The following is a 25683-nucleotide window of genomic DNA, read 5'->3' on the forward strand; positions in this document are numbered from 1 at the left end:
GCTGTTCTTCCCTAATGCCCTGTGAACTGAAGCCATACAACTTAAACTTCAGAAGAAAATAACAGCAACCTGTTTACATATATAAGCCACTTTCATACCTGCCTACTAATATATGGACTTCAGAATAATGTGGCCTATATTGATTTTTCCAAGATTGTTCTTTTGTTTATTGTTGTTTTTCTCCCTTACTCCCCTATTTTCTCTTCACAGCACACGAGACTTCACAACCTGCTAAAAATGAGTTTTCAGAATGTATCCTTCTAGGAATACCTGTCCTAGCCATGAGAGATCAGATGAAACCTGAGACCAGAGACTTGTTTTTTTCCAAAATGCTTTCTCCAAAAATTTTTACAAAGAAAAGGGGGAGAAATGTGATAGGAAAATATTTTGGGGACCTTCAAACTGGAAACTGCTCAGGGTAAATCTGCCTCCCATTCTATTCAAAATCATCCCTCTGTCCACAGAGATAGATGCATACTCCATCTTTAAGTGAGAATAGTAAGGTGGGGAGTATGTTTATATAATGGTTTCATTGTTGTAAAAATAAATGACAATAATACTGTATTTTATTGATTCAAAATTATATTTTTTAATGTTGTTCCATCATAGGCATGCATATTATACTTGATAAGAAAGCATACATTAAAATTTAGTTTTAAATTTACTCTACTAGAATTAAACTAAATAATAGTATTTCCTATAGTCATTACATTCTTAAATTCAGTGATTATGGTGATATCACGTATGTTGATAACACATAATATATGCTCAATTAATATTTAGTAAAATAATTATTTAATTAATGTGAAATGTTAAGCTCCAAGTTTACATAAGAAATTGAGATAGCAGACAGCTAGTCAGCCATAAGCCGAGCAGGAGAGGGTTCCCCTCACACCTCCCAACCCCCCACAACAGGAATGTCAGACGACCATCAGGTGATGGTCAGGCAGTCGTTAACTGTCTCTCTAAGATAAAAATAGTTTGCAGCCAGTCCCAGGGAAAGTCAATCTCCCAATAGATAGAAACACCTGAAACTCGTGATTAGCAGCTTCCCACTAAAATCCCAGGAGTTGGGTGAGTGAGCTCACACATGTGCCCTAAGAGGCAAAATTTTGAAGTTTAACTGGTGTATGACCATCTGGGTGCATACCACTGGTAAAGGGAAGAACACCTCAGGTGAACATGCATACAACTCCAGTAAATACATTATGCATGCTCACCCAAGTGCTTGCAGGCCACTGCGCATGTGAGCAGCACATCCATGAGAAGACTCAAGGGAAAAGGGATGCAAGATACCAGAAGTATGGCAACATACAAAACCCCAAGTCAAAAGGTAAGACCCTGCACTTGTCCTTCAAGTTACCACACGGGCCTCTTCCAAATGTACTTTCCTTCTTTTCATTTCTGCTCTAAAGCTTTGAAATAAACTTTCAATCCTGCTCTAAAACTTGCCTCAGTCTCTTCTCCTGCCGTATGCCCCTCAGTCAAATTCTTTTTTCTGAATAAGCAAGAATTGAGGTTGCTACAGACCTATCTGTATTTGCCACCAATAGCTCGATTACCAGCCACCACTAACAAAATGATAAACTTTCATTTGTAGATATTTTACCTCTAACAAATAATATTTTATGCCCTCCCAAATGGAAGATAAAATATAAAATTTAACAGGCCACTTATAAATATTGTTGGTTATAAAGAAAGATGTATTATCTAAGAAACATGACTGTTAGCCACAGCTCAACATTTACTAAATGAATGCTTCCAGAAATATCACCCAATTGCTTTTAGTCTCATTTTTCTTGCCTATAGGTTTATTTGTAAGAGTAAATATTTGGCAATTACAAATATAATTTGTAATTTTCATTATTTTCATTTTATCAAATTAGAGCTAAATTTTATTACCTCATATTCTATTATATAGAAATATATAGATTATTTATGTATTTTGGAGATGATTTATATACAATTCCCCATAAAACCTGATGAAAACATATACATTTAAGATTTTCTCCTGTTTTATTATTTCATTATTTCATTTCTTCCTCTTTACATTTCTATTGCTTTCCCTCAGTTTTGTTTTCTCTCTACTCGACTTGTCTTCCTTTCCTTCTTTTTCTTTTCTTTTCTTTTTTTTTTTTTAAATTAAACTGTGTTGCAAATCCAGTGTCAGTTATTGTGCATACCTTTGAAGGAGCATAGGGAACTTTTACCCCAAAATGTGGCTCCTTGGTGTAATAAATATTTTACCTTACAGGTTAACAAAAGATGGAAGAGACTTTTCCCCTTCCTACATAAAGATCAGATGGAGCCACCAAGGAGAACAATTGTTTTTTCTTCTCATTCCTGATAACTCACTATTCATTGCAGAAAAGACCAAAAATGTAACCACACCTAAACAAATCCATCCACTGGACAAAGTCCATCTCTCAGGCTCACGTAGTTTCTCACCCAAAAAAACGATTTGCACATTAATCTCTGTTCTCTAATGATCTATTCATTCTGCCTAGTAATCCTTTATTGCCCATCAACAGAATTACCTATATTCCCCATTTCCACCCTCTCCTCTATAATAAGGCTATATAACTATTTGGACCCCATTGGGATATTGGGCAATCACTCTGTGATTCTCCCCCAAGCACATTGATAAAACTAGATGCCTTTTCTCTTATCAATATGCCTTTGTGAGTTGATTTTTCAGTGATGCTTCCAAGGTCAAAGAACATGATTTCCTTTGACTTCTAAATCTTATTAAACAAATTAAACAAAGTTTTTATTCTCACAGAGATCTTTATAGATCCGGTAGATTTATTCATTTATCTATTGAACAAATATTGATTGAATGCCTGTGTGCTAGATACAGTGCTAGGTGTTAGAGGTTTGCCTACAAAATCAAGAATGAATGACGGCACCTCTGCCCTTTGCAGTTTTACATCTTTATGTGGTAGAGAGCAAAGCCCGTTGAGTAAGTAAATAATGAAATAGATTCATATATTTTTCCAAACTGTGATGAATGCTAAGAAGAAGAAATACAGGGAACTATGCAATATTAAATACCAAGGCATAATTTAGCTTTGAGGGAATTTAGTTTGTGTTAGTACAAATAAATGACTACTTTGACTATTTTCTTTCAGCAATATAATAGTGGTTTTTTTAATGCATAAACTCCTCAGTGCAAAGAAAGGGTTCATTTAATTTTTGTCCTAAAACTGTCTAGCATACCATAACCATGAGCACATTAGGGCAGTTAGCAAATTATCTGGATATTACAAAGATATTAGATGTCAACAGACTCCATTATGTCTTTCGTCATTGTGATTGTACTATTATTTAAACTTCTCAACAGGGTCAGACTTTTTAAAAGACAGATGTAATATTCCATTTTTTATCATCGTGTTGTTTTGCAAGGCTCAGAAAATATACAAACACATTTTCAGAAATTGACATAGGCAAAATCCAATCAAAAATAACCCTGAGAATTAAAATTATACCATATTTGAGACCATTAGGTGACATTCTCTTACCTGGGTCAGTAAAGAACTGAAGCTAAGTACTTTTTTTTCATTCTGGTTAAGCAAGACTTTTTTTTTTCCTATCATTAAAGAAGACCAGAGCCAGGTAATACTTAAAGTGATAAAAGTAGATTTTTTTTTCAGGAACTATTGAAATATGGGAAAGAGAGATCTCAGTATAGAACTTGGCTCCTTTCCAAATATGACAGAACAAGTAGGCTTTTATAGCCAAGGACCAAGGAGATGGTGGGCATGGGGGTTGGTGGATGGAAAATGATTAAGAGTAGACATCAGGGTAGGGAGAATTGTTGCTAACCTGACCCAACAGGATTCTCACTGAAAGCAACCCATGGTGTTTCTATATCACCTGAGGGATGAAGTATTTGACCAGATGTCAAACGTGTTTAGATATGAAGGTGTGTGGGTATGTGGTGGGTTCTCTCTAAACCATCTTAGCAGGATTTCTGTTAAAAATGGAAGATGCAGACCCAACAGGGATGGACACTGAAGGCCAAGGGACAGAAGAGGTCTTACAGGACTTTTACTAAATTTGGGTCAAGGAGAGCATCTTTGTTATTGTATGTCATTCCTGCTTTTGATAGCAATGGTTAATAAAACACTTTCTACAATAGTGATTGGAAAGATCATTACATATTACACATCTACACAAAGAAAAACTATACATGGTCACACTATCCTTTCTATTGATGTTTTAGACAAAAACCTAAATCCAGCAATAACTGTGTCAAAGCAGGCTGCATATGCTCTGTGACAGGCTAAAGAACTGCAATATCGTCTCTAGATCTCCTGAGCATTCTTTAAGAAGGATATTGTCAAGGGGAAAATTTTTCTGAAAAGAGGAGAGATTGATAGGGTTTTCAAAGACAAGGGCTCCCAAGAAATGCTAGAAGGAATCAAAATGTTGTCTCTAGAAAACAGAAGAGACATCCGCTACATCCTAGTAGAACCTCAGCAGGTATTTTATGATTTAGTGGAAAAGAGGAAATGAATTACCAATTTCCAATGGAGACCCAAAAAGTCTTTCTTGTAAGGAATGAAAAAACAAAGTCAGAAATATAAAGTGCCTTTTATTTAATCTCCACAACCATTTTGTGAATTAGGTCATGATGTAATTTTTATACACTGGGTAATAGATTTCAGTCAAAGCAGTCAGAATTTTCTGACAGCCCTTTTTTCTCATACTATAAATATTGCTACTAATGTGATTATTATAGACTACATATATAAATGTTAGCTAATTTGTTTTCTTTAAAAAGAAATCAGCCAGGCATGGTGGCTCATGCCTGTAATCCCAGCACTTTGAGAGGCCAAAGCAGGCAGATCACCTGTGGTCAGGAGTTTGAGACCAGCCTGGCCAACATGGCGAAGCCGTGTCTCTACTAAAAATATAAAAATTAGCTGGGTGTGGTGGCACGCACCTGTAATCCCAGCTACTCTGGAGGTGGAGGCAGGAGAATCTCTTGAACCTGGGAGGTGGAGGTTGCAGTGAGCCGAGATCGCACCATTGCACTCCAGCCTGAGCGAAAAGAGCAAAACTCCGTCTCAAAAAAAAAAAAAAAAAAAATCAAATGAAACTCATGCAGATTCATTTTATATGATATATATAATCTTGACTATGTTTTAAAAATATTTAAATGACAATTTCCCCTTGTAAATTCTATTTTAAACGGGGTCCTAGATATTAAATTATAATCTTATCTCATTTTACATGAAGTAGCTTTTCCCTGAATATTCTCTTCTACCAATTACTTGACTTTAAATTTCTAAAATTTAGCAGATCTCAAAAAGAGCCAGGAGGAAAAGAGTTTTTAAAAAATTATCAATGACATTATTACAAATACGGGATATAGCTGCAAATAATCTCTGCTTCTTTTAAACTAATTATAATTTGTGTCAAAGAGGATATTTTGTTTTATTGTAATAATATAGTGTAATTACAGGGGAATCCACAGTCATACAATATAAATTTAATTTTTAGAAAGAATTAAGTTTTTTGTGTTTTGCTTATATATCTGAAAGGCTTTATTTTCAAACTAATTAGATTATATTATTTATAATTTAAAAGAAAATGTTATACTCTTACAAATGTGAAACATTTGTCATGTACTGTGTTTGCTAGCCTGGTTGCATTTAAAGCAACAGAGAATGTGTATTAAGCAAATTGTACTAATACCTCAAAAGTACAATTTACAAAATGAAATGGAGAATAAAACACTATTGTTTTGGGAAAGAGTCTCATTGCATGGCCATCCTGAAGTCTTGTTATGGGATTAATTAGAAATAATGAGCTTTGTGTGAAAACTTTTTTATTATGTCTCAAAGGGATTGTAAATAATAGAAATCTGAAGAGCTAATAAGAAATGACAAATGTATTACATTATATAGAGAACTACTAAAGAACAATTGTTGCTTTCCAATTATGTACCAGCACTGAAAGAAAAAAGAAGGTACTGTCACAAATTCTGTTTCAATTGCAATACTATAAAGCACAGTATTTTAGCTAGTCAGTTGCTCTCATGTCCTAGTGTAAAGAGAAATTCTTTAACATAAAGCAACATTGTCTTCCTACAAAATAACAACAAAAATTCTTGCTGAATTACGGGACCACCTCTTAATAACTCACTTTTACAAGTGTGATTCTTTAAAACAGAGAAGTAATTTTATGAGAATATTAATGCCAGAGGTCATGTTTTGATGGTTTCAATTATAAGACACAACTGTTAAAATAATCAAAAGTATAGGAAAATAATGCAGTTTGATTTTATGAAAGTAAATCTTTAAAAATAGATACATGCTCTTTTTGTTTACAGGAAATAGAAACAATCCCTCTCACCCACATTCACCAATAGTCAGCCCATTAGCCCATAGATGAATGCAAATGTCTTCCTCCCCTAACCAAACGCTGCTCTCCAGTTATAAACCAGTACTCCTAATTTCCTGTCATAAAAGTGATTCAGAAAAACTGAGTATAAAACACAATGTAAAATCATATATATATATATATATATATGTATTTAATTTACCCGTCACAATCATAATAGGAGTGATGTCATGGAATATGTCAAATATATGCTTGACACCAACGCATCTTTAGTATTTTAAGGATTTTAAGAGGAAAGAAAAGGTAAATTGCCAAAAATAATGTAAAAAACCTGGCTTAATTAGCTAAGAAAAGTGTATTTGGTACTTTATGCTAAGAAAAGTTTATTTGGTACTTTTCTTTGATATGTAAAATTGTTATAAAATGTCTGAAACCTAGCGGATGGTGTTTTTTCGAAGTATTTTGATATTCTGATTTAAGCAGATGATAAAAATAGCAGATGATAAAAAAGTCAAAATTGAAAACACAACTCATTTACACAAATAATATTTTAATATTTTGGAAAATGTATTTAAGTGGAATATCTGGACACATCATCGTAGAATATTCCTTAAAACACTCACTCATTCATTCCACATATAATATATATCTACAGATTATGTGTATGAAACTCAGTGCAGATTTATTCCCTAGGATTGTAGCAGTGCATGAGAACCATGTGGTCTCCACCCTTAGGAACAGAACTTTCTAGTGAGGAGAAACAGACATTAAACAAGGAAACGATATAGGAACAAGACACTTTCAGATTATGAAAGAAATAGAAAAGATCATGTCCTAGATGGAAATTGCAGTTGGTTGTAGGGAGGGGCTTGGTTAAGGCATTGTTTGGAAAAGACCTCTTTAAAGAATGAGAAGTGTTTTGCTGTGAGAACTCAGAGTGCTTACATTGACATTGGAAGTTTGTATCCACTGATGTGTGCACATATTGAGTTTCTGCAATGTCAGCTTCTAGTTTATTATTCAAGATTTGGCAGAATGGTTGCTAGCAGAACTAAGTTAGAGAGCTATGTGTGTGTGTGTTTAACTTGGCCTGGGGAACACAAACTGCTAGTTCTTTATACCCTGTGATTCTAGTCAAACCAGCTTCTTTAAGGAAGTATAAGTTCCATTGCAGAAACTACTTTTTTACTAGTTGAGTGCATGTTCCTTTAAAACATACACATACATACCAAAATGTTCACCTCTGACTACCTGTATGATAGTACCTTGGAAAGCTTTTTTAAAATTGCAAATTAAGCAGTGTTGTTATTTCAGAACGAATCCATCAGCTCTCCCTAGAGTGAAATGTGAAGAACAGTCTCCCTTAGTGATACTTATGCGCATTAAATTTGAGAGCCTCTCCCCTAAGCCCATATGTATGTCATTCTATTTGCTACACAGGTGAATGGTGATGTCAGGTAATGATATACATGTCATTTGAGTATCTGTTCCTCCAAACATGATCAACTAAAAGTAATATCTAAAACACTTATTTCCGAATTTTAGTATGATATTATTTTTAATTTTTTTCACCTTAACACTTTATTAAAGTAATATAAACTGAATGATACACTCCCAGAGACATTAAACATTAAAAATGGAATAATAAACATATGTACCACTTACAGTATTGTCAGTATTCTAGTAAAATTGCTCTCTTTTTACATGAAGAGAACTTTAAGACATTGCCTTATGCACCATTTCCCCCTTTTCTACATTTAACAGTTGGAGAGAGAGAGAAAAAAATACCCCAAATACAATGTGGGGACATACTGTACATGATTTCCTGTGAAGATTTTATTTCAGTATGTAATTAATTTAGACCCATTGAGCGCTACTCAAAAGTGTGGTTCACGCATTGGTGCAAGTCTGTGAACAGTTTGTTACTAGTCCACCAGGAGATAAGAAGCTTGTGCCAGAAATATAAATCAACCAATGCTTTATTCATCAAGAAAGTCACATTATTCCCTTTCTGCCCCCCAAGAAAAGTCAATGAAACTAGTTAGTGAGGTGTGTTTACTGCCAAAAGTTGATTTACAGTCTGGCTCAAGTTTTCTATCTCCTCGGGTACCAATAACAGACAGTTCTAGACCAATCTTTTTGAGTAGCTCTGATTGGAAAAATCACGTACAGGTGGCATTCACTGCACTCCTTTGAGCTTGACACATTTGTGTTCATTTACTCATAACTGAGATGTTCAATTGGTAAAATTCTTAACTTTACTTTCGGTGGAATATTTCTGAAAATTTCTAGGAAATGTCTGTTTTCTATTCCATGTGTTAATCTCAAAATAAAAATAATTTATTTGGAGATAGCTAATTTGAGTCTATAATCTTTACTGTTGAATTACCTGTATGTATGCAAAGAAAGGAAATTTAAAAGGAAATGGTGACTTTATATGAAGTATAGGATTATTTCATTATTGGTTATAATTAAGAGAACAAAGGTTTGGTTTGGTTTTTTATGCAAGGCTGGTTACTTTCTGCTAATACATTAATAAATTTGTTTTCTTTTTAATAATAAAATACAGGGAATTCCATTTATCTGGTTAATATGATGGAAACGATCCTGTAGTATTAACATCATGATCTAACTAAAGAGATGTCAAGGCCAGACGCAGTGGCTTATGCCAGTAATCCCAGAACTTTGGGAGGTCGAGGCAGGAGCGTTGTTTGAGCACAGGAGTTCGAAACCAGCCTGGGAAAACATAGCAAAACCCTGTCTCTACAAAAAACTTTAAAGTAACTTTAAAGTCAGTGGTCCCAGCTATGCAGGAGGCTAAGGTGGGAACATTACTTCAGCCCAAGGTTCAAGGCTCCAGTAAGCCATGATCATTCCACTACACTCCAGCCTGGGTAACAGAGTAAGATTCTGTCTCAAAAAAAAAAAAAAAAAGATATCAATCGCCATTGATAGACAAAATAAATTCAATGATATCTTCAATATAGTTTAGAAGTTGTCTTTTATTAATTGATCTGTTGAAATTTTAACAAACATACTATTTTAGAATTTCTTAAATTTTAGAAAATTTAAGTTTAAATCCTAATTCTGCTACCTATTTGCTATTTCATCTTGAGCAAGTCATATTTCAGATCCTATATCTCCATTCTTTAAAATAGCAGTAAAAACACTAATTGATATTTTCTTGGGTAGATCAAGACCTATAAATATGAAATTTTCTAACTTGGGTTTTGACACGTATTAGGTGCTTAATAAAGTCTCTTCTCTGTGTGTGTGTGTGTGTGTGTGTGTGTGTGTGTGCGCATATATATACATATATAGTAATCAATTTGTGTATTTACATACAATGATTCATCCAAACAATCCTTCACTGAAAACAGATCGTATTGAATATTCCAGGAATAATGTTGGGCACTGAAGATATGGTGAATAAGAGAAATCCTGTAAAATAATGGAAATGGCAAGCCTAGTATTGTTAAAAGGAGTAGAACAATTTGATTTACTAAACTAAAAGTATCTTATGTGGCAAGTTTATTATTGTTCTTCAAACACGGCAGTGCCATCTGGATAAGTTGCTATTGAAGCAGTAAACATGACTATAAAATAATCAATAATTAATTAATTATTATTTGGGTTAGTAGAACCAAATAGAAAACCAACCATGAGGCATCTCATTTTTATTCCCCTGGAACATCAGTGGGTAGCCCACTGCCTTTAGAATTTACTCCCTTTTGGGTGATTAACAGTTTCATGCTAAAAATTCTGAAATGTCCTTGGGAGTTGATTGTATGGATATTTTAAGTTATAGTTGTACTGTCTCAAGTGTTTCCACTGCTGATAGCAAAGGTGATCCCTGTCCAAAGAGAGTGACAGAGAACAAGAGAGAAATCAAGAGAGTGAGAGACAGACAGAGAGAGAGAGAGAGAGAGAGAGAGAGAGAGAAAGATCTTACAAAGAAAATACCTGTCTAGCCTTTAGAGGTTCCCTTCATTTCTATTTCCTCTGAATATAATATAATGTGTTTCTTGTTGATGTAGCTGATTAGTAATTAAAGAAATCTGAACCAACACTCAGAAACCCAAAGGGGATGAAAATAAATGACTGCACATTAGTTTAGGCTGAGGGTTGAGGATGTAATTTATTTATGAACTAATGAATTAATTCATGAGAATCTGGATGTGGTTAGGGGATTAAGGTTCTTTACTCTGTAATCTTTGCTTGGAAAACATATAGTTTAGAGGTTTTAGCCAGCTGCTGATTAAGACCATTAGACAAAAAGCAGGCTGGTTTTCTTTTTTTATACTCACAATCACCTCCAAGCCAAATGTGAGGGCTGCCTTCTATCTGTCAAAATTGATATACTTTTGAGAACAAATATGTTTCATAGAAAATATTTTAAGCTTTTTCCAGCCAACCTTCCTGTTGGCTTTTCAGATCAAGCATTTCTCTTCCTTAAGTAAGCAATAAAAAATAAAACTAAGATATTTATTTTATTGACAACAAAGTAAAAATGTGATGATAGCTGTCATTTTTTTGAAAATAACTACATGTATAGACAACCATCTCAGAATGTAGTCCTTTATATGAGACTGCTATTGCTGAAAACCTTCTTTCAAAGATGTTGTATAGATACACTTTATTTATTTTATTGAAGATACTGATTAAGATCAGAAATGGTGAAATTCTCAAAGACAATTAAATCTAGAAGAGTTGTTTTTAAGGTCCTGTATATTTATAAAAGACAATAAGTAAAGTACTTAAGAAAAGTCAAGATCTTATAATAAGATGTGTTTTTTACACATAGTTTAGATTAGCAGAAAGCTTGAGTTTCTGCTTCCATTCTCAGCCTGACATCCATAATCACCACACAGGGGAGTGTGTCATTGGTAGTCAACTGTCAGAGACAGTGGTTAGGAGACAGAAAAGTGCTGTCTCTTGTCCTCTTAAAAGCCTTAAGCAGGTTCCTTCATCCTGAAGTCTTGCATGAAGATGATGGCCTTCTAACTGGCATTGTTAAATGTGATGAAAAGCAAAACAAAAAGAAATAATGTAAATAAACCCAAGCAATCAATCATGAGGATTGAAAATTAAAGATCTGCCCTTCTATTTTCTTAAGACCCCTGTTAAAATGTCTAAGAACTAACAGAAAAAGTAATCTCTTTCTTTGACATTCCACAGAACTTTACCTGTACTTTTTTAGGGACACCTTTACCAAAGGTTTGTTAGTGCGAATTATTTACTTTCATATGTGGTTACATACACTCAATAAGTAAAATAGTTTCTTGAGGGATGGCACAAGTTCTATATCTGTCTCACTGTCCATTGCATATGGAAATTATTAAACAAATATTTTCTGATTAAATGAATAAATAAATGGGCCAGAATATTAACCAATGACTACAGCTGAGCTACATAATTCCTGTCATTATGCTGGTTATAACACTCTGATATAGGAAACACAAAATTTGTTTTAGTGGAGAGAAAGTTTAGAAAATGACCGTTTGGAGGCATTTCAGCTCTAGAAGTCTGACTGGTAAAACGCAGCATGTGGGCTCCAGTTAATTGAGGGTAGGCTGCTGAGGACATGAACTTTGGAAACAAGAATAAGGAAAAAGAAAAGCAATGACACCACTTCACATATTTTACAGTTTTTCTTAGAGTTGGCTCTGAAAATGGATTTTAAAAATGGCTAAAGTCCTCTGATAGATATATCTTTAATCAAAATAATAACAAAAATAATATTACTATCTATTAAGCACTGAGCTGTAGTTTCTAATAAAATAAACTTAAAAAGAGGTTTTTTTGCTCATGTTATAATAATTGGGGGTATGTGAATATTTCCAATGTCTCCTAAGTTTTTTCTACTGCCATATGGTACGTATGTGGGTGGTCTCTTATGATAGTGGCAGTAATAGCATAGTGGTAAAGAGCGTGGACTCTAGATTCAGAATGCCTGCGGTCCATCATTATCAGCTAAGTGACAGGGTCAACACACAGCATAAGGCTTGACAGTTGAGATAATATATGTAGAAAAATAAGGATTAGGGTTGGGGCCAGAGAATGGAGTCAGCTTTCCCTAAGGCATATAGATGAGTGGAAGAACAGTGGGTGCTTGTCCAAGATATTAAGAAAGACTCAAGGGAAAATGGATGTTGAGTAGGCAACCAAAAATGTAGATTATATTCTGCCTCTAACTTCGTAGCAGAGCAGGAACTGATCATAACAAAAACTAATCACCCATCCAGCAGAAATCCTCTACCTTCAGGATCTCTACCCTCCATTTTCTTGACTTTCTACTAACAAAGAAAATTTATTATTTTTCTCTTATTAGACCATAAAGCTCTATGTGTACTCAATGACTAACTTAGCAGAAAGATACACATTTGTTTTGTTTCTCTTAGCTTGCTAAATTTGTCTGAATTACTTATAGTGGACAAAATTAACTTCTTTTCATGGTCTAGGTGGTTCTTTCATAGGACTCCCCTTTTTCCCACAAGATATTAGAAACCTTTGATAATTCCTTTGATAAGGTATGGCACATTGTTATCTTGTAAACTATCAAGGCTTTAATCTTAATTATATTCTATCTCAAATCACAACTTTGAAAACATCTTTATCAAATATTTTCTTTAGACAATTTATTCTTAAAACACACCATACATACATACTTGGTTCAATATACCTTTATAGAAAAGCACCTGCTTTTATTATAAGGGCATCTTTAAACTACAGCATTTCACCAATTTATTTTTTCAGATTTTAAACATAAATTCAAATCACATGCAACTATTTTCCCAACTTTATTCTAAAATGTCATTTTACTCTTACATATGAATTAAAGACTGACAATAATTGTTGTAACCTATTCTTATATTTTGTTTGGTACATATTGGCTTATTGATAGGTCATCTTTAAAACTCTTTATTCATTGGCTTTTATTTTTCACGCAGATTTACTATAAATACATGCTGATAGAAAAACACTATTTATCATAAGATTTGAAGTGAGAGGTTTAGTGATCATTTACTCTACACCAGAAAGCATAAGCTTAAATAGAAGGAAGTAGAAAACAGAAAACATAAGCTTAAGTAGAAAGAAGTAGAAAGGTGTGTCTTTCAATCAATAATTTAATAGGCACAGCAATAGTATAATTATATTAATAAACACTTTACATCCAAAGTTTCTTATAGACCTTATTTTTTCTCAATTACCATATATAGCAGATGACATTATTATCTTCATTTTACACTTAAAAAAAACTAATGCATATGGAGGTGAAGCAATTCAAAGCATCTGTTTAACAAATGACACCCAGAGTGTAGATGCAGAGCGTGGTGTAGATGTGACCCCTTTTATTCTCTTGCATACTTTGTATTAAACTGTGAAGGCATACTTGTCTGTAAGACTAAAACAAAATGGAGGCCGTCACTCTGATTCTGTTCAATGAAAATACCTATATGATCTGTCTAATGAATGCAGGCCCTAAATTTCAATTTAGTCTCTGTAGACAATTTAGTCCACATTTTACTGAACCATTAAAACTGATTTTATTTTTCCACTATTGAAATCTATTCTGGCTCTCTTCTTTCCTACTCTTTACATTTAATCATGTGAATATGATAGTAAAATGTACTGTAACTAATGTGTTTAAAAAGAAAAATCGATAGGATGCAACAGATAACATCTTCACCCTCTGCTACCCTTGTGCATTCAAGCCTGGTTTGGGGTGAGGAGAAGGGTGAGTACTATTTTTCCACCACTTGAAAGAAGGGTGGAAAATAGTACCCACTCTATTCCCTACTCCAAACCAGGCTTGAATGCACCAGCTTTCATAACTTATCTGAGCACTCTGAGATTTCCCTGGTCACTTCAAGTCAAAAAAAATCTCATTTCAGTGATTTAAATGTCAATTCCAAGTAAAAGACGAAATTAAATTTTATTTTACGTTTCTCTCTGCTATGAATGTAGCCTCCTCTGGGGCAGGCCCTGCCCTTACAAAACACAGAGCATGGATAAGACAATCTGTGCTTCCTGTAGGCAGCAAATTTCCAAGAAGACATTTTTTTTTAAGTCCAAAATCATTATCGTATTAAGTAAAAATTGTTTCCCAGGGCTGGAATGATGAAAAGGTAGAAAGAAAGAAGGAGTATTGTGATAGCAGATCTGCCTTCACATGGAAAGGAAAATAGGGAGTGAGAAAGATTTGTTTCGATTTCATGTTATGCAGTAAGCAAAACACCCTGTTCTGCAGATTTCACAGTGGCCCACAGGAAACACACACCAATTGTTTGTGTGACCCCAGTCACTTCCTTCCCATAGCTCTCTTTTCTATTGTCTCAGCCATCTTCTTACCCTTCTAATGTGTGAGACATAGGTTAGAAAGCAGTTCAGTCTGGCTAAATGTTTCCAGCATCCCACACGGTCCCATAGAAACCTTTCTCAACCTTCTTTTACAAACTCAGGGACATGGTTACCCAATGATAGAAAAAAAGATGCTCAGTCTCCAGCTTTGCAATAACTGCTCAGGTGTCCTAGTTCCCATTTTAGAAAGTGACAGTAATTAGGACGCTTACATAAAAAAAAAAAATCACTCCCCCAGTGATTCAAATAAGCAGTCGAATTTAAAAGCATGGCCTGGAGTCCATCTGTATGAATGTCTGAAGGCAGGAACAGATATCCACACCCTCTTTCCTTAGGGAAAAGCTCAGAAAGGTTAAATTAACTTGCTTAAGGCCACAGAACTAGTATAACACAGAGCCTGAAGAACAGACTAAATTTTCCAGCCCGAAAATGGTGAATTTTCTATTACGATGACTTCTGATCATAGAAACCTATAAGATAAAGGCTAGGAGAAACCTGCTAGAACCAGAAAAGGGACACTTATTTCCTGTCATCCCTTTTATTTATAGTTCTAATACCTTTATGTGAAACACACAATTAGGTACAAGGGATAAAGCTACTAAGTTGGTGCAAAAGTTATTGCGGTGCTTACCATTGAAAGTAATGGCAAAAACCGCAATTACTTTTGTACCAACCTAATATATTTACTCTCTTTGTCTTTCTGCTTGCTGTTCCCCCTGGCTGGAACTCTCCCTTCCCTGAGGTCTGCAGGCCTCCATCCCTAACTTAAACTCCCCACTGAAATGTTCTTTATCAACAGACTCTCCAGGACTGGACTAAACTAAATAAAACAACACTCTCTAAAACAGACTATCTAATTCCCCCTACCTGCTTCATTTCTCTCCCTAGCCCTTATCATCATCTTATACAGTCTATACTAATTTTGTATTGTCTTGCTGTGCCAACTAGAGTATCAGCTGCATCGGGACAGACTCAGTTTGTTTCATTGTTGTGTCCCCAGCAACTAGAACAGTGCAAGGCACAGAGTAGATGCTCAATTAACATTTGTTGAGTGAATGAACACATAAATTGAGATTATAATATTTTCCAAGGACATAAAACACATACATACATTATCACAATATAGAGCAGAATGTTACAAATGAGAGAAGAAGAAAACATTATTTATGGGGTGATCATCAGGTATTAAGACTGGTATTTAAACACAATTATTACAGCATTTATTGGGCAATGATAAAATACAGCACAATACAGGATATCAGGTGGAAGTAACACTCAATTTCAGATTAAAACCAAATATAAGAACACTTATTTGGAAAGCAGAAGGACATAGAAGTTAAAAGCACAGGGTTAGGAAAAAGATTTCCTGGGATTCAGATACTGGCTCTCTCTTTGTTTAACTATGGCACTTCTCTATACTTACGTATATCTCTCTGTAAAAGAATAATAATAATCATATGTACTACATATTTTAATTGAGAAGATTAAATGAGATAATCCAGGTGAAGTGCCTGGGCCATATTAAATTACCAATAAGTATTAATTTCTTTTTGCAATTTTACATAAAATCATTTCCTCTTGACCTGCTTCTGAAAATGTGTTTATTTAGAAATATGCCTATTTATCTATATTATTTGAAGGTAAAATAATATATCCAATTATAACAACTAAAAAACTTGTGTTATAATGGGAAAAAGTGCCATTTACATTCCAGCTGTGAAACCTTATGAATGCTAATGAAATCAATGTGGTATTATTTGACTGGAACGGATATTTAATTTTTATATAAATATATGGCTCTCAGTTAATATTTGGGTATTAAAATAGAACCATAAAATCACGTTATACTTCATTATGCCATTAAGCACAACCTATTGTACTTGTTAATTAAAACCTCCAAAATATTAACTTCAGACAGTTTAAGTATTAGCAAACTAAGAACATGGCTAATTAAAATTTAAGAGGAATAATTCCATGATTGTTTTCATGAGAAATTTGTTTATATTTAACTTATGAGCAGGACTGATATTCAGTTGGAATGTACTGGTGGCCTTAACCATTGCTTCCAGTTGGCTAATGTTCTGAATGCTTGGCATCTTTGTATGCTCCGCTTGTATGTACATGTTCTGAATTCAAATGATTTCCAAAGTTCCAGAGTAATTTTAAAACCAAAACAGGACTCAAGTGTTAACAGTGTGACCAATTTTTCACTTTTATATCAATGTATAATAGTCAGTTTTTCCCTAAAAGGGGACTAGTGAGGACATTTAGATGTTATTTCTTTTTTTTTAATTATTATACTTTAAGTTCTAGGGTACATGTGCACAACGTGCAGGTTTGTTACATATGTATACATGTGCCATGTTGGTGTGCTGCACCCATTAACTCATCATTTATATTAGGTATATTTCCTAATGCTATCCCTCCCCCCTTCCCCCACCTGACGACAGGCCCCGGTGTGTGGTGTTCCCCACCCTGTGTCCAAGTGTTCTCATTGTTCAATTCCCACCTATGAGGTATTATTTCTTTACATAAAATGTACCTTCTGCTAAGGTACAATATGATAATTTTGAACGGTACCTTAAATCCATTTTGTTTCTCACTTCAATTCTATCTGAAAGTGTTTGAGAACTTTAACCTCTTTAATTTATATTGAGAGCTGAAACATTTATTTTATACTAGATTTCATTAGTTTTAAAATGATGTTACAGCATGGTAATAGCCATAACTTTTTTTAAATAGCACTACTTAGTATTGTGGTATAGTACCATACCAAGTATTGTGCAAAATTTATTTTTAACAAGTGATAACCAAGTGATTTCCAACATCTACTTATTTGCTGTGAATGTGCAAACAAAAGGTATCCTTTAGTTTTTGTTTTATCTATATGTTTGAATATTAATGGGACTTGTCAAATATTTAATACTAGCATAATAAAATGTATCACATATTTTTTCTCAGATATTCTTAAACCTACTTTATCATATTTTTATATTTTTAACCTGAAAATTATATTTAAATATATGAAAGTTTGATGTATTGAGTATATAGTAGAAAATAAAATAAGAATATATTATTCTTATTAAAAATACTAACAAAAATTATAATAAGCACAAAAATAATAATATTTTGGAACCTTAATATGTGCTAGACCTCATGATAATTATGTGACATATTTAATTCACATATAGACTGTGATAGAGAAAATCTATTTGTTTCCTATTTACATAGAGGACTCTAGAGCTCAGAAAGCATCCATTGACTGGGGTCACCCAATTAATCATTTACAATTGTAGCAGGTGGACACTGATTTTGGTAAATTGAGTATGCCATTTTTGTCTTGAAATTGCAATTTTGATAATCTAATTTAAAATAAACATAAGTAACTTTTTCTGTAAAGGTCAGTGTAGAACTATATTATTCCTAGTCCATTATAACCCTAAAAAATATACAAACATATTTAGAGGTACGGCAAAATCAATTAGAGCCTAAGGTATTCATAAAATTAGAATCGTCCGGCAGAAAAAGTTAAAGAGGTCATCTCCAAAATGTTTTAGCACGTTTAATTTAATTCCCAAATTAATTTCCATTAAAGAACTTTTGAAATGCTAAGATGGGTTTAAGAAACAAATTCTGGATTTTATAAAACAAGCACACAGAGTGAAGGTCCATAGAACTCCATTAGACAACTGTTGCTTACATGAAAAATATCTTCGTCAATCTTTCATTTTTTTTGCCAGGTGTAAAATCTGGCACTTTTTATGAGTTATTTAGGTTAGGTTGTTAAGTGTTCATTTTGTTCATACAGAGTTTAGAATTAAGACTAAATCTTTTTGAGGGAATGGAATCTCCGTGTCCTCTCTGAATCGTCTCTTAGATCTAGAACATGCAGCCGGTCTATCCCAGGAGTTTGTTTCTTACAGTCTCCTATAGTGGTCTGCGTGATCATGTTGTACCACAGAGGTTGCTGAAATCTTTATCCAAATAGAACTTGGGCTGTTTTCATTATGCCTCATCTTGGAAAACTCCCTAGGATAGCTCTTTGCTGTAGGGCACCCCCATTAAAATGAATTCTCTCTCCCTTGTTTTTTTTTTTTTGAGACAAAGTCTCACTCTGTTGCCCAAGCTGGGGTGCAGTGGTGTGATCGTGGCTCACTGCCTCCACCTTCCGGGTTTAAGCAATTCTCCTGCCTCAGCCTCCCAAGTAGCTGGGACTACAGGCACACACCACCATGCCCGGCTAATTTTTGTATTTTTAGTAGAGACGGGGTTTCACTATGTTGGCCAGGCTGGTCTTGAACTCCTGAACTTGTGATCCTCCCGCCTCGGCTTCCCAAAGTCCTGGGATTACAGGCGTGAGCTACTGCGCCCAGCCTGAATTCTTTCTTAATCTACTAGAAAATCATAATAATGGGTATAAATGTTCAACTAAAACACATAGGAATTCCTATTATCTGATTTAACTCTCCTTAGTGAAATATTTTGAGAAGAACAAACATCTCTGAAGAAATTATATATTTATTTTGAATAAATTTTCTGTTTCTATAATCTAAGAGTTTTTCTTCTCTCTCCAGTATAAATGAAGAGTCAGACTTATGTAGTACCTTTAGAAAGCTTATTCCTTGTGTGTTTGACATAGGTTTTAATTATATGTGAAATTCATGCAAGGAAGAAAAATAAATGTATGAATGACCATCTTGGTAGCAAATGTTAAGAATGCAACTCAGCTTGGCTTAGGAAAAAAATAAAAATAGTTATTATTTCAAATTTTAAAATATGGGAAAGGCAGGGGCAAAACTAGGCACAAAACACAATATTGTTTTTTTGTTTTTTGTTTGTTTGTTTGAGACAGGTTCTTGCTCTGCCACTGAGCTTGGAGTGTGGTGGTGTAAGCACAGTTCACTGCAGCTTCTGCCTCCTGAGCTCAAGTGATTCTCCCACCTCAGCATCTCAAGTGGCTGTGACCACAGGTGCATGCCACAATGCATAGCTAATTTTTTGTTAATTTTTTGTAAACACAGAGTCTCGCTATGTTGCCTAAGCTGGTCTCTAACTCCTGGCTCAAAGATCCTCCCAGCTGGCCTCCCAAAGGGCTGTCACTGCAGCCCGTAAAACAAAATATTATAATAACATGATCCTGTATAGCATTTCCTCCACAGCTGGAAACATGGACACTTACAGTAATTAAGCATACATCTGCCATCAGACAGTAGAGTCAACATAGAGATACCAATTGGCCGAGTGTGGATAAAGATCCATTCTTGAATTAATGACTAGGGTGCTAAAGTAACATATTTTACTCACCTTCAATTAGATTCCACCCAAATCCCTAAATCCAGAAACCCTGGGTGTGGAAGAAAATGACAAAGCCCAATGAGATGTTATAAGTAGATATAAATAGGGCATTTTGTAGAAGATACAGAACTTTGTTGAGGAACAATAGCATAGATATGTTCTTTATCATGTAACACTGAAATTAGACACTTATGAGCAATGAATTTCCTCTTAGACTGTAAATTCTGGTTCACGATTTACTCATCTTTGAAACCTGGACATTTAGAGCACCTGGCTTATATGTGTGCTCAATAAATAGAACTACATTTAATCGAGTATTAAGATGATATAAACTGTTTCTGTAGTAATGGTTTAAATTTTATTTGGTACTGGGCATAATAGTTACACTGACCTATTTATTTCTTAGCTCTGAAGAATGCAAATTATTTGATTTATGTTACATTCCAGTATTTCCTTTGTTATCAATCATCCTAATGCAGCTTAGTCTTCCTTATTTTTCAGGATATGAAACAGTGATGTATTTACATTTAAGTTTAATTCAGTGAAAGTCTCATCTTTTTCTGCTCTTCAAGATTTGTCTTAAGAAAATATATTAAAATAAGAACAGTCATTCTTTATACAAGCTTCGTTTCTCAGCCTGTGACTAGTCAATAAAGATTATAAACAGGGATAACTTCCAAGAGGAATTTTGGCTCCAAAAATATTTTCAGGCATATTAAAAGATGAAGATTCTTAGCAGTAGGAAAATATCACCAACACATATGTGTTGCTAGCATTTACTAATAATTAAATGTCTGCTGGAGCAGGTTACATTATGAAGTAATTTAAAACTTTCAACAAGGAGTAGTAGGATATTTACCTTATTAGTTTCGTTTTTAATCCCTGAAGAAAGGATTAACACTATATTCCTAAATAGCTTGGTATTGCAGAATTCTTCTACTCTAAGCTTTAAAGGCTACTGATGTTATTTTGCTTTTGCATTCATGTCATATTTTTTAACAAGTGATACATGGAACAAGTCTAAATTATATCATATATCATGAAGTGCTTTTATGTTCTTTATTTGCCTTTGCTTTTATTTTCTATCATTGGCATTTCATATATAATTCATCACTAAAGTTATTAAGTAAAAAATGTCATCAGAGATTTTCATTAGCTATTATGTTAGACCGTGGCAAATTTACTTGTTGGTGATTACCAGCCCTCTCCTCAGTTTACAGATGTGGAAACAAAAGATCCAAAATATGTATTACCTTATCCAAGGTTGCACAGTTAATTCAATAGCAGAGAGGTGCCTAGAATTTGTCTGCCTCATAAAATATGCTATAAAAATTATCATAATTATAATAGTCCATATTTTTCAGTACACTGCCATTCTAGCTGCTGAAGATATGGAGATGAATATTATCTAAGGCATGCAGGTCAATTTGCCTGCAAAAAGAGACAGTCTAAGGTATCGAAACAGCACCAGAAGATCTTTACACACATATTCTGTTACCAAAGTTAACTCAGTGAATTTTTCTTTATTGTATTAATTTTTTGTTAAACATTTGAAAAATTCATCCTATTTCCAATATGCTGATTTACATTAATTTGAGAAACAGACATATCCTTTCATTACTTGGAATGCTTCTTTTAGCTTTTCTCACTGACAACCTTGAAAATTTAAATAGAATGTGTTTAGCTAGGTCATTTTAATTTTTGTATCACTGTACATCAATTTTCGTCTTTTAATACTTTTTCTACATGTAAAAATGAGAGGAAATAATTAGATTAAAAATCATAGAAAAACTTATTTAATTATTCCCACCTTCTTATTTATACTTATTTAGTTTGGAAAGTGCTTCTTAGTAAGTGTTCGGTTAAAAAAAATACATTTTTATTTGAGACTGGGATTTCCAGTGGCAATGCTGGTAGAGGCATAGCTTGTGAAGCAAAATTTCTGGACCAGACTAGCCCTCTGCATGTTATTAGAGAGTGCAAAATTATCCTCCCCTGGCACATTTGCAAGAGGCAGCTCTTAGAAAGTAAACTCTCTCTACAGGCTATTGATATGAAGCACACTGATCTCATGCAAAGAACTGTGCAGCTGGTGCCATGGGAGAAGACCGTCAGATCCTTTCTAATGGAAAAATGAAGTCAGACCAAGCTTGCCTCCTTTCTTTACAAAATGTAATTATGTAAACTACAAAGCTCTATTATAGACAATGTTTATAATTAGCACTATTTTCCCTTTAATTTTAAATAAAGCATGTTAGTTGTGAGTGCCATGCCAACATATTTTCTACAGATGCTATCAACAATGCACAATCAGAAATCCATTTGGATTGTTTTTGTAGTTATTATTTCAAATTGTGAAAACTCATAATAAATATCAATGTAATGAATAAACACCATTATATGTTGATAAACATCATACTCTTTCAATTTCAGACAAAACCAATGAATATTAATCAGAACGTTGGCTCTGCAATGATGACATCAAATGGGGTTTCCAATACCTATTAGGCTTCTCTCATAGTTCTGTTCTAATAAGACCATTGAAATGGTTTATTGTATTCACAGCTCAAAAGGTAACAGAATGGCATTTCCATATTTACAAAATGCAAAGGGAAATAAAATATTAGTTTTGTGGGGAAGTGGTTTAGTTGCAATATCTAGCCAGCCTTTAAGCGAACAATTGAGTTTTTCATGCTCTCATTACATGAGGTCCTCCATCTCCTTCAACTTTTGAATTTAAATACACTATGACTTATGGAAAGTGCTAATATAATTTAGCAGTTCAAGATGTAAATTACAGACATGTAAATTAGTTTACTTTTTAGATTCTAAGCAACAGCAAATGTTAGTTTGATTTTAGAAGCAGCTGCCCAGTTTAGATACCAGTTAATCTTCGTTATTTATACCTGGCTCTATTATTTATTGTAAAATTCTGAACTAGTAACTTGATGTCTTTTCTCCTTGGTTTTCTCCTGTATAAAAAGATAAGCACTCAGCAGACTCAACAATGGCTTCTTGCTACATCATGCTATCATCTGTGCATTCATGTAAACATATGTAACCCTACAAAATTCGGCTATGGTGATGTCTGCATTAGAATTTCAAATCCTTAACTTCGAACTTATTACATCAATTTCATTTGTTGTGCCATTAATAACAAGGTTTTCAGAGTTAAGAGAGATGACTGTATAATTACAATAGGAATCTACTTGCAAAATTAGATGTTTGAAGATTTTTAATGCTTCATATAGACTCTAATTCACATGTAAATCCTCTTTAATGTAAACAACTATAAAACATTTGATTCATTCGGTTGTATTAAGTCAACTGAATAAAACCAAATTCAAAGACTCTTATTTAAAATCTGACCAGAATTTTTCATGTACCCAATGTTTAAAATTTTATTTCTGTGTATAGATCCTGGTTGGTTTTATGTAATATGTGGATTACAAGTTTATAAGAAGTCAACTCTATAATTATCTTATTTATTTCCTGTTTTGGCTATTTCACTGTTTGTTAGCACCTTTACTCACAGGTGATAAGGTACAATTAGAAGATACAAAAATTAAATCTGTCAATGTTGCTTTTTATGTTAGCAAGAACTGATAGAAAGGGCTTGAAATTATTGTCCAAAATGAATTCTTGAACATCTGTAATTTGTAACCATATCAAGTTACCCATTCCTTCCTTTCTTGTAGAAAATCAAGAACCAGCTTATGTATGACAGGACTTCTATATGTTTACCTGGTCTGGGCAAAAGTATAACACCATGCAATTGGTTTTCTTTTTTTTTTTGAGACGGAGTCTCATTCTGTCGGCCAAGCTGGAGTGCAGTGGTGCGACCTCGGCTCACTCCAACCTCCACTTCCTGGGTTCAAGCAATTATCCTGCCTCAACCTTCCAAGTAGCTGGGATTACAGGCATGAGCCACTGTGCCTGGCTGCAATTGGTTTTCATCTGCCATTTTTATATCCAAAAATTTATGTAATAATAATAACTCCTATATACCAAACACTTGCTATGTAGTATATTTGCTGACATGGTGTGCATTCAGTTTTAATTCATCTTAAGTTTTCCATAATATGAGTTAGTTACGAAATCCTCCATTTCTTGAATTTTCATGGTGCTTCTTAACATTTTATTTAATAAAATTGACTGTACTGCACAATGGACAAAATTAGAGGTGCCTGTTCCCTGCTGAGGATAACTGGTCACTACCCTGCAATGCAAATGGTGGAAAACCAGTTAGGAAGCTATGGAGGGTGATCTAGAGGAGACAGATAGCATGCTTTCTTCTCTTCAATATTTTCTTTATTCTTTCCAATTATGACTTTTGTTTTCCTTTCATGAAAATACCTACATGTAAATCGACTCTTATAGACCGTAGCAATCTCCCCATCAGACAAGCCTTGAAAAGGCTAAATTCTAGTGTGGAATCAATATGAGAGTCTTATTCCACACCATACCTAGGCTAGCTGCATAATTTGCAAGAGCCCAGATAAAAATAACAAAATGTCAGAGAAGACAATCTCTCTTTTTAGTGGCCCACTGGTGTAGTGCACTGTGGACAGGCGAATCCCAGGAATCTCAACCTCCACACCACGACATGCTCAGTACCTGGATCAGGAGTGGGTAAGAAACTCCCACAGACACCTGCCAAATATACTGTCCTGTGACGCTGTCATTCCAGCATAAGAATAGCTGTCTGGCCCCATCTTGAGGGTCCAGGAGGCATTCATCTGACCAGCATCCAGGCTCTTACCATGGGCAGAAACTGATGGTGTAATATTGACGCAATCCACTAGCAGCCCTGGGTAGAAAGAAGCTGCAGTTGCAAAGAGTGTGTGGAGAGAGGAAGTCTGAGGGGAGCCAATGGTGCCAGAAGGTGGGAAGTGGGCATACCCAGAACTCATCTTGGAGAGGTTGGGGACAGCAGGAAGCAGGGACATGTAAGCTGAGGCTCCAAGCTCTCGGTGCATGCTCCATTGTCCCTTGAACTTCACTTACATAATATAAATTGAAAGATAAAATTATTAAGATTTTCAAGACAAAAGCAAATGTTAAACTCCAAGCATGAGCCCCTTCTGAATATGAGCTTCTGTGTTACTACAAAACCATAAATCTGACCTATGAGAAGCGAAGATGAAGAAATTCTCAAAAACTAACTCAAGACTATATTTAGGATTCAAGTCAGAATAATGTTTTTGAATTTAAAACCTACATCTTTCTAACCTGCTACTCTGATTATCCGACATAAAATTTAATATGTTGCTTTTTATATCGCAATTCTCCATTATCATAAGGTATTTGCTCAATGTATGCTTTCTGCCTGAAGGGCATGACTAGAAACACTTTATTTCCATGAGTAGATAGTATTAGTGAGAACTCTTTTGATTCCATCAACACCTTGCATTGGCTTAGGGAAAACAGGAAAAAAAAAAAACTTATCACAGAGACAAAGGAGACATTTTTCAGAAAAAAAAAATGGGGCTCAACTACGGATTAAAGCTGGGTATAGAAGCCAATAAATTTTACCTTCCCCTCTGCTCCTTTCTGCATGTCTGTTTTATCTTTGTCTCTTTCTAAATCAATGTTTCCATTGCTTTCTTTCCCAAATTCAGGATGGAATTTATTCAAGCCACTATTCCCAAGCTTTAATATTGCTGTTCCAATCAC

This window comes from Pongo abelii, chromosome 3 (genome assembly GCF_028885655.2).
Source record: "Pongo abelii isolate AG06213 chromosome 3, NHGRI_mPonAbe1-v2.0_pri, whole genome shotgun sequence".
NCBI classification, from domain to species: Eukaryota; Metazoa; Chordata; class Mammalia; order Primates; family Hominidae; genus Pongo; species Pongo abelii.